Below are 19498 nucleotides of genomic sequence, written 5' to 3'. Positions count from 1 at the left end.
AGAAGCTACAAAGCTATAAAATTCAGAATAGATTGTTAGTGAGAGCTTAAAGTACCTTGAACACACTGTTTGAAGAACTTTGGAATGTGAGGAGGCTACTAGCAGAGAAAAGAAAAAGCATCTTTTGGGAAAGTGGGGGAAAGGAGAGCCTTACTAAGACATGGTGGTAGAAAATTTAGCAACACTGTCCCCTGCAGTAATTTGGAAAGCAGAACATATAACTAATGAAATGGATAATCTAGCTGAGAAGATTCTCAGCCATAATATTAAAGGGGCCACTAGGTTTCTTTTTGCTGCTTACAGTAAAATGCAAAAGAAAAGAGACCAAAAGAACTATTCAAACAACGGGTACCAAGGCTTGCTGTTTTTGCACACTCCCAGCCTCTCCAGATGGAAAACAACACAAAAATTAAGAAATGGTTCTTAATCAAAGGGGTTTCCCTTGTGGCTCAGCTGGTAAAGAATCCACCTGCAATGCGGGAGATCTGGGTTTGATCCCTGGGTTGGGAAGATCCCCTGGAGAAGGGAAAGGCTACCCACTCTAGTATTCTGGCCTGGAGAATTTCATGGACAGTCCATGAAGTCTCAAAGAGTCAGACACAACGGAGCGACTTTCACTTTCACTTTCTTAATCAAAGATCAAATGAGGACATCATCATTGACTCAATGGCATCATCAGCTCAATGGACATGAGTTTGAGCAAATTCTGGGAGATGGTGAAGGACAGGGAAGCCTGGCGTGCTTCAGTCCTTGGGGTCGCAAAGAGTCGAGCACAACTGAGCAACTGGACAACAAATGAGGGCATTCAGAAAAGCATGTCCTAAAGGTAAAACCAATAACTTAACTCTTTTGTTAAGACTTCAGATCCTAACACATGAATCCTTTAAGAGAACCTAAAAGATGGAGTCCTTTTGGCTTAGAGCACTGATGGGAGAATCATGCTCTGCCTTCTTCAATAACATTAATGCTATAGCTCATATTGATAAAGCACCATGTTTTAAAACACTTTTACCTGCATTTCCCAAATTTGACAATCAAAATAACACTGAGAATTAGGGCAGATATGAGTAAACAATGGACCTGGAGAGATGGGCTATTTGCCCAATAGCTCATAAGTAAGTCATACAAGGATCGAACTCTCAGTCAAGTGTTCTTTGTCCATCATCAAGCCACTTTGTAAATAGACACTTGAAAGTGTGTCTAAAATTTGTGGCGAGTAGAAAAGTTAAAAAGAGAGTTGTATACAGATATTTTAACATCTTCTTTTTAGATCACACTTTTCTTTTCAGCCAAAATCTGTAATATCTATACAACTTAGGTCTCTCAGCTAATTCTTCATCAGCCAAGTCCTGGGTCCACACGTGTTGTGACTTTTCACTTTGCTTAAACCCTGGTCAGAACAGTGTGTCCGTGGTTTCCTCTAGGATGAATCTACTCACACAAACATTAGTGACCAAGGCACATGCTTGTGCAAGAGGCAGAACGTACTACAGCAAGCTGTGTTAAAATCCCTATTCAATACTTCTTCCCGTTGAAATAATGCCATTTGCAGCAACACGCATAGACCTAGAGATTATCATACTAAGTGAAGTATGTCAGCAAAAGAAAGACAAATACCATATGATATCACTTATATGTGGAATCTAAAATATGACACAAATGAATTTATCTACCAAACAGAAACAGACTCACTGACATAAAGAACAGACTTGCAGTTACCAAGGGGGAGGGACGGATTGGGAGTTTGGGGTTAGCAAATGCAAACTATTGTGTATAGAATGATTAAATAACAAGGTCCTACTATATAGTACAGACATCTATATTCAATATCCTGTGATAAACCAAGATGAAAAAGAATATATGTATAAATCTGCATCACTTTGCTGTACAGCAGAAATTAACACAACACTGAAAATCAACTATGTTTCAATAAAATAAATTTTTAAAAAATACTTCTTTCCTTCCAAGTTCCCCTTGGATCTGCTTCAGAATAAAAAGAGAGAGGGGAGGGTTTCCCTGGTGGTTCAATGGTAAAGAATCTGCCTGCCAATGTGGGAAACACGGATTTGATCCCTGGTCCAGGAAGATTCCACAAACCCCGGGGGCATCTAAGCCCGTGTGCCACAAATATTGAGCCTGTGCTGTAGAGCCTGGGAGCCGCAACTGCTGAGCCCACACTTCGCAACTACTGAAGCCCATGCTCCCTAGAGCCCGAGGTCCGCAACAAGAGAAGCCACTGCAAAGAGAAGACAGGCACTGCAACTGGAGAGTAGCCCCCACTCGTCGCAACTAGAGAACAGCCCACGCAGCCATGACGACCGCCCAGCATTAAAAAAAAAAAAAAAAAAAAAGTACATTTAAAGAAAAAGAGAGAGAGGAAGAAGTACATAGAAGATACAGATGAAAAGGAAACTGTCCATGCATAGTGATGGGTACCTGGAGATTCATTATACTATTTTGTCTACTTTTAAATATGTTTCAAAATTTTGTAATTAAAATATTAAACAAATAAACTCAGTCCCCCCACCCACCCTAGCTGTGAAGCCTGTGGCATTTCATTTTGCCGTCTCCTCTCTCCTTTTCTCAGATTCTCTCCCCTCCACACCCTGCAACTCGAACTTCCTCTTCTCTCAGGCCTCCAGTTCTTCCCTCCTCTTCTTCCATGCTGGCTTACTAAACCCCACTGAATTCAGCAAAACTCCACCGAATTCAGCAAAACAAAGGACTCTCCAAGTAACAGGACCCACCCTCCTTCCGAGGCAGTGGAGTGACTGTCTTTTGTTACTTGAGCATCTTTTGGGGGCTTAATCCCCAGCCGAAGTGGCTTATCAAAGTAGTTCTCCCAAACGCCTACGGTGTTTTCTTCAAGAATACTGGTGAATAAAATTTTCTCCATCTTGTTACACTTATTATTCTGAATTCCTTTGCACTTTGTTCAAAAGAAACCAGTCATTGAAACTTGATTTTGAGAACCAAAGCTTGTATTCAGCAACTTCTGAAAAGAGTAGTTAATTCTATTTGAGTTTCTCTCCATAGCCCCATTCAAAACAGGTTGTGTGTATCTAAGAATAAGTGGAGTCACCACACAAGAGGTTTATTATCAGGGCGAAGCTTCGGAAAGCAACTCCCACTACTTAATGCTGAAAGGAAGGGAGAAAAAGAAAAGGGAATCCAAGCTGCCATGAATGGAAGGAGGCAGTTAAAGAGGAATGAGGGGATGGAGAAACAGAAGGAACGGGAGATGACAAGATGGGAAATATTTGAGAAACCACTATCACAGCATATAGCTGTCTGTTGTTCTGGTTCAAAAGAAGGAAAAAAAAAACTATCTATACAAACCAGAAAGTCAACTCTGATTTGCTTTCCCAAAGCCTTTGCTCTTCTTTGAGTATCTTTATTGAGACAGTATTTGGTTTTCTACTAGTTTTTGTGTTTTTTTTGGGGGGGGGAGGGGGGCGGGTTGTAATATTTTCACTGCCTCTTTTGGTTAAAAAGATAAACTTAGTCCCAAGGACCCTGAAGGCCTGTACAGTGACCTGTGGCCCCTTATTCTGCCTGCACGGGGTAGGCATTTGATGTTTAAATCACTCTGAGCCTTTTTTGTTGTTGTTATTCTCGTCAGTTTTTGTGAAACTCCCCGGTTTTCTTGCTGCTGCACCTGCCAAGCAAAAAAAAAGAAGAAGAAGAAGCCTGAGAAGCAGAGAAACTGGTCTCTCTGAAGGGGAACAGAGGCCAGATTATGTCAACAATCCCCCTCACCCTGAAAGGAGCTGGCCTGACGGCTCTCGTGTTGTCGAATGACAATTGTGACTCCCTGCATTTCAAGAGTCACGCACAAATGGTTCCATCTGAAGCCCTCTGGGTAATAGTAGCCTTTTGAGGTTATGATATCTCTGGATGGAATTCAATAAGAGAAATTCACTTTCAATTGAGCCCCTGGAACAGAGCCAAGCAAGCCAAACAATACAATATGCTTCCCAAGAAAATTGGACCCATCCTCTTTCTTTCTCTCCTTCCTTTCACTTTCTGCTTCTAACCTTGTTCACAAGTTACCTCTTCCTGCTTCTACTCCCTCCTTCTACCAGGGGACAGCAGAGCTTTTAAAAATAAAACCCAGCACATAAATAGGAGCAGTTTGTATAGAATGACACAGCTGCCACGTGACAGCCTTGAGAATTTACTCTCTCCTCAGCTGACCTTTGCGACTTCTGCCAGGAAAATGGCAGAGAGCCACTGTAAAGGGGACATCAGGATTAGTACAATCACTAGTTTTCCATTGCAGGTTCATACAAACAGTTTGACTCTTTTCTGTTTTTTACTTTTAAACTGAGAGAAGGTGAAACATACAAAGCCTGCCCAAACAGAGACCCAACTGTTGGCTTTTTTTCTCTCAATATCTGTCTCTCCCATCTCTGTGTGTGTGTGTGTGTGTGTGTGTGTGTGTGTGTGTGTGTGTGCATGTGTGTGTCTTTTTTTCTCTCTCTCCCGTCCTCTTTTTGCTTGGTTTATTCATTTTGCCAAGATTTTCCTCTGAATAATTATTATTTCTTGGACTGGAAAAGGTTGTAATTCTCTTTGTCTTTTGCATTTGATCATCCAAGTGGATTAATGTGGGTGTTAAATGGGTGGAAGAAGTCGTTTTCTTTGTCAAATTCTCTTAATCATCCTTTGGATTTCACACTCTCCTTCTCTCCACCCACACACAACCCTCCCGCCCCAACAGGAATGGTGTGGGTGTGTTCCCTCTTGCAAGTTGTTTCCTTTTTGGAGAGCAGTCCATCTGAAAGCCAGGAATGAGTAGATGCACAAAAGAGAACCACACACCAGTGTATGGCTTTGTACCAACCAGGCAGGCATGTGTGCAGGGCATGGAGGTGCTGCGGGGCAGGGTGCACTTTGCTTCAGATCTATTTGTAACAGATCAAATTTGCTCCTCTGAAGAATCTCTCTGGTTCTAATGTCACAGGGTTCAGGGGCCAACTTTGGATTCTGTTTGTTTTTCTCTCAGAGAAAGCATAGAGGAGGCAGCCGTTGAAAGTGAAAGTGAAGTCGTTCAGTCGTGTCCAACTCTTTGCCGACCGCATGGACTGTAGCCTACCAGGCTCCTCGGTCCATGGGATTTTCCAGGCATGAGTACTGAAGTGGGTTGCCATTTCCTTCTCCAGGGGATCTTCCCAACCCAGGTCTACCACATTGTAGGCAGATGCTTTACAGTGTGAGCTATCAGAGAAGCCCAGACAGCCATTACATAATATTTAAATAAACACCAGTGGAAGGACAACTATCCCAAGCCCAAAGCTCTCATCCTCTTGTGAGTTCAAAATCATGCCTTCTTCTAACCTCAGGAGCAGTACCTTTGACTCTTCGCAAAAGATTCCACCAGTCCACCAGCCATAGGCCCTTCCTCCCCCACCCTCTCTCCCCTGCATGGAATCTTATGTAATTATGCGTCTGTAAACTGGGTATGATGGTTTAGAAGCTATCATGGGTGGGTGAATGGGAAATTACTCTATAGACTTAAGGATCAGCTACTTTAAAGGGCTTGGTCCACCCCTTCTGTAGGTAGTCTCCTGGAGAGAAGAGTGCATGGAAAGCAAGCAGCCCAGCAAAGAAATTCACAAACATTTGACGAATCAGTAATAAAGTAGTTAATAGAACTAAGAATTTGGTTGGTTTCTGAAAGTTGCAGTCGTTGAAATCAAGTGCATTTGAGAACATACCCGTGATGCATCCCCTTGTAGCCCAAACAGTTCCATAATGATCCTACAATCATCAGGACTTAATCCTCATCCCCCCAAGGTTCCTACTCTGCTAATGATGAACTTTTAGATAAACATACTAGCTTCCACAGGGTCACTGAAGCCCTTCTACACCAACCCTGTCCATGAAGCTCCATGCACCAATGGGGGAATCACTGTATATCAACAGAGAAAACTGATGCATGTCGCTGCCTGCATGTGACCATATGGACACCCAGCCATCAAGATGACTGATCTCAGCAATTTCACTCCTGGGTATATATCAAAAAAACACTAATTCAAAAAGATACATGCACCCCAATGTTCATAGCAGCATTATTTACAATAACCAGGGTATGGAATTGACCTAAGATGTATAGGAAATGACATACATGTGTGTGTGTATATACATATATATGGACTTGTACGGCATTACGCTAGTGAAATAAGTTGGATAGAGAGAGGCAAATACTGTATGATATCACTACATGTGAAATCTAAAAAACACAAAGAATTGGTGCATATAACAAAAAAAAGAAGCTGACTCACAGATATAGACAGCAAACTAGCGGTTACCAGTGGGTAGGCTTGGGCGGCAATGTAAGGGTGAGGAAATGGGAGGTACAAAGCATCGAGGTATGATAGGCTACAGGGGTGGATTCTACAACATGGGGAATATAGCCTATATTTTGTAATAACTGTAAATGGAAAGTAGCCTTTAAAATTGTATAAAAATAAAAAAGATAACTGGTCATCTTAATAGATCTGTTATCTATCTAGTTAAAGACAAAAAAAAATAGATTTTTACCTCAAGTTCCAATTTTGATTAATTCTTAATGGTTATCTTTAAAATTATACTGAAAAAGATCCTTCAGCCACATTCAAATCTAGCAAATGAGAATACTGAGATTAACAGATTAAAAAACAAGGACCTACTATATAGCACAGGGAACCATATTTAATTATTCAATATCTTATAATAACCTAAAATGGAAAAGAATCTGAGAAAGAATGTATATATGTACATGTACATATATGTCACTAAATCACTTTGCTGTATATTTGAAACTAACACATTATAAATCAATTGCACTTCAATTTTTCAAAAAACTAATACAGGTATATGCATATATATGTATAACTGAATCACTTTGCTGTACACCTGAAACTAACAAAACATTGTAAATCACCTACACTTCAATTAAAAAAAAAATGAATACTGAGATCAATGAGCTATGTCTTCCATGGGTGAGAGTGGGAAATAGGTGTTGCCTATTAGCTATTCCTAACAAGCAGATTCCAAAGGCTAGAACAGAAGACTTCACATCAGTGTTTCAAATTCTGTCAAGTGGAAAGGCCCTATATTTTTCCAGAATAGTGTTTTAACCATAAAGTGTTGTTTCTCTCTAATAGCTGCCACTGATCAAATAGCTACAGTATCCCAGGCACTATGCTGTGATCATCACCTATTTATTTTATTCAATCTTTATTATTATACCTCAAGGCAGGTGTTATCCCCATTTTGCAGCTGACAAAATATCAGAATGGTTAAATAATTTGTCCAAGGTCTCATCGGCAATAAGTGGTGAAGTCAAGACCTGAAGGAGGTCTGCAGTGAAGTCTAAAGCCAAGGATTCTGCCATAAATCCTGCTGTCTCCTTGGGATTAGAAGACAAGAAGGCAGAATCAGGGAGCGGGAATCCTTGGCAGTTTGCTGCCAAGCCTTACAGCAAAATCTTCAAGCTGCCCATCATTCTTTTTGGCTCCTGACAGCTCCAGCTAATTGTCTGCCATTAGGCAGTTGAGATTTTTAATTACAGTTATATTCAGCTGAGCTGAAATTTCAGCTAATTATAATTGAAATTGAGGGCTAAAAGCAAGTTTCAAAGGTCATCCAGCAGTTTTCTTTGTGTGTATATATGTCTTTTTTTAATGCAGTGTAAGTAATATGTGTATATGGTTTAAAAAATCAAATACTATATGAAATGACTTACATTGAAAATTGGTGACCCTCTCCTGTGCCCCACTCATTCCTTCTTCCCAGAACCAAGCACTTTTAATCATTTCTATTTTTATTTCTTCTAGTGGTTACTTCCAATCTCTCTATAATAGATATATAGCTCTATTTCTTGATTTATTATACTTAGACATTATCTACTGACTTCCACTATGATGGATAAAAATTTAACTCGTCTCCATCACCTCTACCTTGCTTCCTCCCCACCCACCCCAATTTAGTTACACTCCCATTTTCAATTCTTCCTCTCAACATCAGGAACTTCAAGTGGCAGATTAAAGCCCACCTCTTGTTCCATCAACTATTTACAGCTATTTCCTTCTTCCTCTCTTCCACTCCCCAACCTCTGTCAGCTATACCTGTAATGCTTACATTATCAAGATACATAATATTTATATTCTGTTTGAAACCAGTTAAGTCCTTCATGATTTATATGAGTAAATATTAAAAGTTGAAAAACATGAAAATAACGTAATATTTCTGGCACCTATTCAAAAGAAGTCTTCTCTTCACATTCCATCAGTTGGTCAAAATCATGCCTCACGTGTGTTGGCTTTATATTTGGACCTAGATTTTCTTGTACACTTGTGTTATAATTGTTTTCCTGAAGCCTCTGATTCATTTTTCCTTTTTCCTATTTTCTGCAGTATTATAACAACCTCATAATTTTCAAAGTTCTCAGTATACAATTCATCCTATAATATCCCCTGTCCTCCACATGGCCATGACCTCTTTCACAGCATCCCCTGTCTTTGCTCTCCCATCAGGACTAGTTTCTCCTGAGATTTGAGACACAGCTTCAGGATGGGATTTTTGTTTGTTGCTCTTCTAGCTTGGAGTCTTTGTTTCCCATAGCTTCCTCTTTCTTAGTTCATACCTTTGATTTTTTTTTTTTTTTTTTTAACGTTTGGAGTATAACAGATTAACACTGTTGTGATAGTTTCAGGTGGACAGCAAAGGGACTCAGCCATACATACACATGAATCCATTCTTTCCCAAACTCCCCTCTCCACTTTTTTCTAAAACATATTCTCTAATAGTTCCTAATACAGTGGGCATGGTCTTAATCTTTCTGAGCCCTTGAAAAAAAATGATTTTTATTCTGACCTCAAACTTGATTGATAGATTAGCTAGGTACAGAATTTTACAAAAGCCATCTTTACTCAGAACTTTAAAAGAATTGCTCAAAGTCTTCTAGCACTCAGTGCTGCTATTAAGAACTTTAATGTTAGATCAATTGCTATGGTCTAAATGTTTGTGTCTCTGAGCTGAGACTCCAGTACTTTGGCCACCTCATGCAAAGAATTGACTCGTTGGAAAAGACTCTGATGCTGGGAGGGATTGGGGGCAGGAGGAGAAGGGGACGACAGAGGATGAGATGGCTGGATGGCATCACTGACTCAATGGATGTAAATCTGAGTGAACTCCGGGAGTTGGTGATGGACCGGGAGGCCTGGCATGCTGCGATTCATGGGGTCGCAAAGAGTCGGACACAACTGAGTGACTGAACTGAACTGAACTGAACTGAAATGTTTGTGTCTCCCTCAAATTCATATATTGAAATTAGAATGCCCAATGTGATATTATTTGGAGGTGGAGACTTTGGGAGTTGCTTCAGTCATGAGGGTTGGAGCCCTAATAAATAGAATTAGTGCATTTAGCCCCCTACCACCACTTTGGAAATACAATGAGTAGGGGCCAACTATGACCCTGGAAGAGAGTCTCACCAAATGTGACCATACCAGCCCCTTGATCTTGGGCTTCCAGCCTCTATAACTGTGAGAAATAAATGTTTGTTTTTATAAGCCACCCTAGTTTCTTGCATTTTGTTATAGTAGCATGAACAATGGGCTTCCCCAGTGGCACTAGTGGTAAAGAACCTCCCTGCCAACGCAGGTAGACGTAAGAGACATGAGTTCAATCCCTGGGTTGAGAAGATTCCCTGGAGGAGGGCACATCAACGCGCTCCAGTGTTCTTGCCTGGAAAATCCCATGGACAGAGGAACGTGGTGGGCTACAGTCCACAACAGCTCAAGTGACTTAGCATGAACAAACTAAGACACTGACCCTTGTTCCTTTCTAAATTGCCTGCTTTTGTCTCAGGAAACTTTTAAGACCCTGTCTTTATTTCCAATAAAACAGAATTTTATGATTATTTGTCTTGGTGAGGATCTTTTTAAATTTATTATACTCAATGCTTAGAAGGTCATTTTAGTCTGAAGACTTGTATCTTTCTCCTGTTCTGGGTAATTTTCTTTTCTTATTTATTTAATAATTTCCTCTTCTCTGGTTTTCTCTGTAAATTCAGAAGCCCCTATTAAAGCCAGTGTATTATTCAGAGGATACTATTCCTGTATTAATCCTCCTAAGTTTTCATTCTCTTTCTAATTATTTCTTTCTCTCCTCCCTTTCTTTCTTTCTCTTTTTCATTTTTATACTCTTAAGTTCTTAGAGATTTCCTTCATTCCCCCTCCCAATCTTTACATCTATATATATATATCTTTATATATATAGTTTATTTTGTTGGCAATCATCACTTATGTTTCACAAGCTCTTTCTTATTTTATCTCTTTTTTCCTTTTTATAACATTCTCTTTTGTTTTATGAATACCAAAGTTTCTCAAATCCCTGTGAAGAAGCTAATTTTTTAAGTTTTCCTCTGTCTCTTGAGTTATTTCTATTTCTTGTTGTTTCTCTTAGCCATTCCCTTTCAAGTTACTGGCTTTGCTCAAGACTTTGATAATCATCAAGTATCTTTTCATGTTTAAGAAGGAAACAGTAGAACAGCTGACCAGGTCTGTGAATAAGGTTTGTCTTATCAACCAGCAGGTTTTGCTTTACTTGAACCAGTGGGGAACCTGCCATTACATCTGGAGACTCCTCAATTCCATAATGAAGAGAGCTTTGACCTAGGGCAGTAATCCTAACATCAATTCTCTTCCAAAGACTGTATTCAGTTTCTTTAGAGAATGTTCATCTTGAGAAAAGGGGCTATTCTGAGTTGCACAGGGAAGATAGCAGGAGTGATATCAACAGTTGCATGGAGCTCCAATTTGTCTTCCATTTTCAGTCCTACTGACATGAATGCTACCTTCAAGGACAGAGCCTCCCTATAAATTTGGGGGGCAATGGATGTTTTCCTTTTACTAAAATCCAAGTACACGTTAGTATGCTAAACTTTATTCACTCTGTTTTACTAGCCAAGTCTCAAAATGTTTTCTGCCTTTTAGAGATTTGTTGAGATTTATGAACCATCACTACTCACTTACACACTTATTAATTTTAGTTTTTATACATTTTTAGTTTTTAACTCTTTACATAATTTAATGCTGTCTGAGAAAGAGAGAACAATTCTGCCATTTAGAACTAAAGTCCATGAAATGGTTTTCAGGTAGTGCTCCACAAGGTCAAGCTTATGAAGAGAAAGAGCAAGGATGCGACACCAAAATAAGAGCTGATCAAGTGACACTTCCCAGCTAGAGCTTGCTGCTTTTATTGATAGTGCTTTGATATACTTCATTTGATTAGATTTTCCTACATGAAAGAACAAGAAAGAATCAAAGAATAATTCAAGACAAATTATAATCAAGTACTGATATAAGTGAGCTCTCAGGTGTGGGCTAGAATAGTCAGAGAAGGGTAATTGGGAAGAGGTAGAACTTCTAGTAATGCTCAAAATTCTCCAAGCCAGGCTTCAGCAATATGTGAACCGTGAACTTCCAGATGTTCAAGCTGGTTTTAGAAAAGGCAGAGGAACCAGAGATCAAATTGCCAACATCTGCTGGATCATAGAAAAAGCAAAAGAGTTCCAGAAAAACATCTATTTCTGCTTTATTGACTATGCCAAAGCCTTTGACTGTGTGGATCACAATAAACTGTGGAAAATTCTGAAAGAGATGGGAATACCAGACCACCCGACCTGCCTCTTGAGAAATTTGTATGCAGGTCAGGAAGCAACAGTTAGAACTGGACATGGAACAACAGACTGGTTCCAAATAGGAAAAGGAGTTCGTCAAGGCTGTATACTGTCACCCTGCTTATTTAACTTATATGCAGAGTACATCATGAGAAACGCTGGACTAGAAGAAACACAAGCTGGAATCAAGATTGCCAGGAGAAATATCAATACCCTCAGATAAGCAGATGACACCACCCTTATGGCAGAAAGTGAAGAGGAACTCAAAAGCCTCTTGATGAAAGTGAAAGTGGAGAGTGAAAAAGTTGGCTTAAAGCTCAACATTCAGAAAACTAAGATCATGGCATCCGGTCCCGTCACTTCATGGGAAATAGATGGGGAAACAGTGGAAACAGTGTCAGACTTTATTTTGGGGGGCTCCAAAATCACTGCAGATGGTGACTGCAGCCATGAAATTAAAAGATGCTTATTCCTTGGAAGGAAAGTTATGACCAACCTAGATAGCATATTCAAAAGCAGAGACATTACTTTGCCAACAAAGGTCCATCTAGTCAAGGCTATGGTTTTTCCTGTGGTCATGTATGGATGTGAGAGTTGGACTGTGAAGAAGGCTGAGCACCGAAGAATTGATGCTTTTGAACTGTGGTGTTGGAGAAGACTCTTGAGAGTCCCTTGGACTGCAAGGAGATCCAACCAGTCCATTCTGAAGGAGATCAGCCCTGGGTGTTCTTTGGAAGGAATGATGCTAAAGCTGAAACTCCAGTACTTTGGCCATCTCATGCAAAGAGTTGACTCATTGGAAAAGACTCTGATGCTGAAAGGGATTGGGGGCAGGAGGAGAAGGGGACGACAGAGGATGAGATGGCTGGATGGCATCACTGACTCAGTGGACATGAGTCTCAGTGAACTCCAGGAGTTGGTGATGGACAGGGGGCCTGGCATGCTGCAATTCATGCGGTTGCAAAGAGTCAGACACAACTGAGCAACTGAACTGAACTGAGAACTTCTAGAGAAATCTGGCTCTGAAAATGTATGTTGGGGCCAGATTCTACAGGAGTTTTAAGCTATGTTGACAAGTCTGGGCTTTATCCTAAATATGAAGGAGCAATTAAATGGTTTAAAAGAAGGAAGTAAAAGGATTTGAAGTATGTTTTTGAAAGGTCACCCTGACTTTAGATGCATAGAGGTGATCATCAGCAAGCAGGCAAGGACCGCTCATGTTTCCCTTCCCTCAATCTTTACCACACCCTCCACAGGTAGGATAGGCAAGTATTGTTGTTATTCCTAATTCACAAGTGGGGAATAGGCTCAGAGAGATTTTCTGAGTTGTTTGAATTTACATGAGTCATAAATGATCAGAGCCATGCCAGAACTCTCTTTTAACTCCTTCTGGACAGGGATAAATGAACCATAGTGAATCACTGAAGTTTGGTCAAAACCAGCTAGTCAATGTCACTGCCCATCCTGGACACCTGCCCTCCTGGGCCCATTCCCTACATGCCAGTGATCTTATATCACCAACTCCCTAACTCTTTAGAGCCTAGCTTTACAGCCACCTCAGGAAATCTAGAGTTCAGAGAGATAAAAAGCAGAAGACAAACAATAATGTGAATTCATCATCTACTATGACCCTTCTTTCTTTCCCAAAATCCCTTTATGATTACTGAAATGGGCTAAAGAATGTCCCCTTAAATTGATATCTATGTGGAACCTCAGAAAGCAACCTTATTTGGAAATAGTCTTTGTAGAAATAACTAGTTCTGTTAAAATGAGTTCAGACTGGATTGGGATGAGTCCTAAATCCAATGACTGGAATTCTTGTATTAATAAGATGGCCATGTGATCACAGAGATACACAGGGAAGAAGTTCATGTGATAAGAAGGCAAATATTTGAGTGATGCACCTACAAACCAAGGAATCTCATGGACTGTCAAGAGCCCCCAGAAGTTGCAAGGAAGAGACATGACCCTTTAAGCTTCCAGAACTGTGAGAAAATAAATTTCTGTCATTTTAAACCACTCACTATTTGGTACTTTATAACAGAACCAACCAGTCCATCCTAAAGGAAATCAGTCCAGGGTGTTCATTGGAAGGACTGATGTTGAAGCTGAAACTCCAATATTTTGGCCACCTGATGCAAAGAGCTGACTCATTTGAAAAGACCCTGATGTTGGGAAAGATTGAGGGCAGGAGGAGAAGCGGTCGACAAAGGATGAGATGGTTAGATGGCATCACCGACTCAAGGGACATGAGTTTGGGTAAACTCTGGGAGTTGGTGATGGACAGGGAGGCCTGGCATGCTGCAGTTCATGGGGTCACAAAGAGTTGGACACGACTGAGTGACTGAACTGAACTGAACTGAACAGATAAACTGGGAAACTAAAAGAAATGCTAAATTCAAAACCAATTTTAAAAGGAAAAAGAAGTAGTGATTCCATTTAAAATAATCACCAAAGGAAAAATTTCAAAACACAGAAAAGGTTTAACAGAAAAATTAAAAACTGGATCTGGGTTTTGGAGCAATTCCAGCTGTTTCCCGGGCGCTAAGTTTGTAAAAGAACGATGATATTAGCTGAAAACCTGGGCTTTGAGAGAGAAGGGAATCTTCAGAGCTGAAGTCCTGGGAAATTGACCCTCTCCAACCCGAATATCTTGAACACCAAGTTTCTCAGCCTCCAGAAGCACCCTCCACACAGAAACTACCACTTCTGAACTGAGTGTCTCCACTTTGCTAGGCACTTGGCTAGTTTGGCCTCACTCTTTCCTCGCCACATGCCTGTCCGGCAAATACTAAGCTCTCAATTGCTATTTGTTGACCAACGGACTAGCCCTGAGAAGCACATCCCAGCCTGCGTGAGGAAGCCACGTGCTGTCATGGAAAGCTTTACACCAGGTGACCTCTAAGGTCTCCTCATTCTCTCTCTGTATCTCTCCTCTAAAGTAGTACACAGCCAACACCCAAAAAAGGGCTTTCCTAGTCAATGAAACACTCCCCATTTCCTGATCTCCAGCTAGACCCAGAAATAAAAACACTTTAGGGCAAAGTAAAATTCTTTGTGCTGGCTTTTTGCCCATGTCAAGTTGACTTAACAAAATTCCAAAGGTGATTCACAGTTGGCCTCAGTACAGAGACATCAAGCAGAGGCGCACGTACGCAAATCCTTCTCTCTCACACACACATACCTCCAGACAGACACATGCCTGTTCCCAAAGCCTTACTGGCTCAGACCTGCTGGTATCCTAATGGATAAAAGAGGGTAGAAGAAAAGCAAGAGTAAACCTATTCACAAAGCTGGTAGAAAAGCAAAGTTTAGAAACCCTTTGTAATATAAAGAGAGGAAGAAAAATCTTAATGAACTAAGAACCAAGAGATTGGGACTGAAATCCACCCTACTGCCAACTGCCAGCCATGTGACCTTGGACAGTTCACAGCTCCAGCTCTCAAAGGATTAATTTATCTACACGGCTCCTCAACTATCCCTCATCCAATGGGCAAATCAATCCCTGCACTCTCTTTCCCCATTTCCTTGGACTCTGCTCTGCTCTCAGACTGCTGTCCACACATACACTGATGTTTGCTCACTTCTGCTTTTGCACAGACTGTACCCTTCCTCTGGAAAGTTCTTCCCAGCCCAACCTCTGAATGTTCAAATCCAATCCTCCCTTCAAGTTAAATCCAAAGGACTCTACAAAGCCTTCCTGGATCCTTAATATGGAAATAAGCTCCTTCTTAAGCTCCTCTAGCACTCGACCTGTGATGAAATTTGACTCTTTCTTTCTCAGGCTTTAGTTATTTGGGGTATATTTGTTAACACGCTCCTCCATTGGTCTGTGAGCTTCTGGAAGGCATGGCCTGTATCTGGCTCATCTTTCAATCACCTGTCACTCCAGTACATGCTCAGAAAGCCTCCTTAAGCTGAGCAAGGACACAGAGCTCCTAAGTTATATTTCTTGTCACTGTGGTTCTCATTTGGGGCCAGAGTCCCAGGAAACTAATAAAGTTGGTTCATGCAAATAACTCCATGCCATGTGACAAAATTTTACATGCCTGTTACAAACTTGAGAATGTATGAATGACTGTATGTTTTACAAAAGTCAATTGCAAGGAAACCCCACCTTCACTGGTTTTGTTGAGCCCCATTCCAGGGGACAGATATGGCGTGGATGACTGCTGTCATCACAGGAACCTAAACCTAAAATACTTCAGCTTGAGCAGGTGGACCAGGACTGGGCCCGGGGTCTGGATTCCATGTATACTCTCCAGAAAGACATTTGTGGGTTGCTTTGGAAGCTGATTATCATGGGGAGAAGGAAATATTTGCTCAGCAGTAGTTGTTGTTTTTTAAAAAGTCCCCTCCCCCAGTGCACCCCTTATCCACACAGCCTGACCTCAGGCTGGAGGATTAGAGCATTTCTTGAAGAATAATGGATCTGTTTGCCTTCAGAGTCATGACCTGTTTCTTCTAATTAAGACAAACATTCTATTTTGGTATAACACAAAGAAGTGAGGAAAGTGAGAAGGTTTTGAAAAATGAAGCACTTTTGTAAATTACCTAATCCTATTTGTTTTCTTTCCCAGGTGTCACCAGCTGATTCTACTTGAAGACTGACATAGCAAACACCAACCATTTGTCCTCTAATGACAAACTGAAATTATTTTTAAGGCCGTCTCTATGATGAAAAGCACAAGAAACAGCCATAAATTACCAGGCAGAGCCATCTATTTACAAATATCATAAATAATCATAAACATTATATATAACCGTAAATAAATATCACAGTGTTCACCCTTTTCCAGCAATCAGATAAAGCCAGATAAAAGGTCAAATGGCCCCATTTTGCTGACCCTCACCTGCCTGGAGAATGAGAAATTCTATCTCTGCTGCCAGAGCCTGGCAACTCTCTCCAGGCTCCTGAGAAAAATCAGCTTGGTACACAATCCCGTGCTAATACTTGCCCATTAAATGTTGGCAATCAAACCCCATTCATCACCCCCACAAGGCCTAATATTGATTTGCATCTGGGGTTTTTCATATTTAAGAGTTCTGCTCTGACATCAGACAATGGAATCAGATGTCCTCCCAGCTTCACTATTCTCCAGCTAAGCTACTTAAAGAAAGTTGATAACATTCCCTCAGCCTCAGTTTCTCTGAGTAGAAACAATAATAGCACCTTCCCCATAGGATTTAGTGAAAAAAGTAAGTAAAATCATGCATATAAACCACTTACAACAGCGCTTAACCGATAAGGACCAATCCAAAGAATGTTCATTGCTGCTATTCCTCCAATGTCTGTCTTCTTCAAAATAAAACTTGACCTCCTTTGCCTTGTTTTATGTAGCTTAGAAAACAAGTGAGAACACAGAAGGACACACACACACACACCGTGGAGACTGCATGCTAACAATATACTTCTAGGTAACATCTGACTGGGTAGATAACACATGCCTTATCATGTTACAGAATATAGGCTCGTTTCCCCAAAAGCAGAGCCTGAGACAAACACTCGCATGCAAGTTGTTTATCCAGAGGTGTGACCTCAAGAGGCAGAAGTTGGAAGCAATCGGAAAGGAAGAAAGAACAGGAAAGAGCCAACATAAGGATGCATTACTGAGTTGGCCCCTGTTATATAAGACTGTGTGTGGGATCATGTGTGATGCCCATGTTGTCCACCAAGGGGCAAGAGATAAAGCATTGCTCCACCAGCTCCTGTTGCCCATTGGTCTAGAGTTGCCGCATCCACATGCTTGAGAGCCAAGCAATTCCTGAAGGACCTCCACACTGCAGCAGAGGAAAAGATGCACAATGGGGAGCATAGCACTGGCCTGAGAGTTGTACCCATGACACTGCTAGAAATCTTTACTGACCTGGTCACCACAGAAGTGATTGGAATAAGAGATAAAGCCCAAATGACATTAGGTTGTGAACGGCATTCACCAAGAGATAACCTGAAGAGGCTGAAATGTTCTCAAAGTAGACTTCCAAGAATGAACTCTTTTTCTGACAGACATACTTTCTCTACTCTGTTTAAGTTCATGCCATTAGATGACGGGGACTTGGGTACTTCTTGGCTTCTGATTAAAAATAAACACCTGAAAGTATTTTTCCAAAGTTGACATCCCAGTGTCACCAGCTTGAGTCTTCTTCACCCTGTTTCCAAATCGGAAGATATTATGGTTGACAGTTCCAACTCCCTCCATCAGAAACATGGCTCCTTTCTGCAATGGCCATGACAAGAAGCACCTGGTTTATGCTGGGACTCTCCCAGTGAAGGAAATTCCCATTCCTCGGGAGGCAGCTGTTTCCTCTTCCCACAGCTCTATTAGAAAACCGATCTGACTTTCAGCTAAACAGGGTAGACTGAACACACATTAATCAATACACTTTCCACCAAACAGCCCAGGTCTCTTTTGACTATACTATGTCAGAGACTGGAGGAGTTAACAGAGTTCCAGGGTGAGACTGCAGATGTACACTGTTGTCCACTGAAAGTGAATATCAACTGGCTTTGATCCTCTCCTTTTCAAGAGGAATGGAAAAGAATGAACTTGCCAGATAAATGACTTCATACCATGCATCCAACCTTGTGTCACAGTAGCAATTGTAGCTGCTATTTGGGTGAGTTTCCAATAGTCTACTATCATCCGTCAGGATTTTCCTGGATTTTGCAGGAATCAGTCTGATGAATACAACAGGAATATGATGGGGATCATCCTGAATCTTTAGGTCTTGAATCTGCTGCTGTTGCTGCTAAGTCTCTTCAGTCGTGTCCGACTCTGTGTAACCCCGTCCCTAGGATTCTCCAGGCAAGAACACTGGAGTGGGTTGTCATTTCTTTCTCCAATGCATGAAAGTGAAAAATGAAAGGGAAGTCACTCAGTCATGTCTGACTCTTAGCGACCCCATGGACTGCAGCCCACCAGGCTCCTCCGTCCATGGGATTTTCCAGGCAAGTGTACTGGAAGAGGCGGGGTGGTGCTATTTCCTTCTCCGTAGGTCTTAAAGAGTGGCACTGATTTCTGCCAGTGCAGTCTTCAGTGTGGTCTATTTTCTGTATCACTTGGGATGACCAATTTATCCCAGTCTGCTTGGGCTTTCCTGGTTTGAAAACTGAATATCCCCACATATTGGGAACCTCCTAAGTCCCAAGTAAACTAGGATAGTTGGTCACCCTAATGCTGCCTCCCTTCACTTATCCCTGAAAGAGATTAAAATCTTTCTGTATGATATCAAGAAGGCCCTCTAGTTTTCCTACTTAGCTTTTAATTGCTGACTAATCACCTGCTTCTTATTATACTTTTCCAGAGCATCAGTTAACAATAGCCACACAATTCCATCTTCTTATAGTTATTAATACCCCAGTAATTCTCACCACCTGATTGATCAAATCACATCTGGTAACTACATTCTTCTTTTTTCAATTGTGCCTGTGGCACGTGAGATCTTATTTCCCTGACCAGGGATTGAACCCACTTTCCCTGCTATGGAAGTGATGATTCTGAACCACTGGACTGCTAGGGAAGTGCCTAACTGCATTCTTTTCCACCAGGATACAATTCTAATTCACTGTCAGAGTTTTAACTATGGAACTGCTATGTTGTTATTTGTGCCAGGAATTATTTGTTCTCTACCTTCTACTGGTGATGGGCTTTTTGTTAGCATCTGGGTGGAGAGGGCACCCTCCTGCCATATGGGCTTTCCAGGTGGCTCAGTAGTAAAGAATCCGCCTGCCAAGCAGGAGACATGGGTTCGATCCCTGGGTTGGGATGATCCCCTGGAGAATTATATGGCAACCCACTCTAACATTCTTCCTTGAGAAATCCCATG

General features: G+C 41.2%; 1 long non-coding RNA gene across 1 annotated transcript in view; it reads right to left on the bottom strand.

The window, feature by feature from the left end:
- Positions 1-17039, bottom strand: part of LOC147362992 (uncharacterized) — a 42765-nt gene extending 25726 nt beyond the window's left edge. Inside the window, exon 1 of the long non-coding RNA XR_015136686.1 lies at positions 16902-17039. This is a non-coding gene — a long non-coding RNA (uncharacterized LOC147362992). The remainder of the gene's footprint in view (positions 1-16901) is intronic.
- Positions 17040-19498: the final 2459 nt, after the last annotated feature.

This window comes from Bos grunniens, chromosome 11 (assembly GCF_055505025.1).
Source record: "Bos grunniens cultivar Pamir isolate PY7600 chromosome 11, Bosgru_T2T1.0, whole genome shotgun sequence".
Lineage (NCBI taxonomy): Eukaryota > Metazoa > Chordata > Mammalia > Artiodactyla > Bovidae > Bos > Bos grunniens.
Note: the sequence above shows the minus strand (reverse complement) of the source record. Positions and strands in the feature narration are given on the sequence as shown.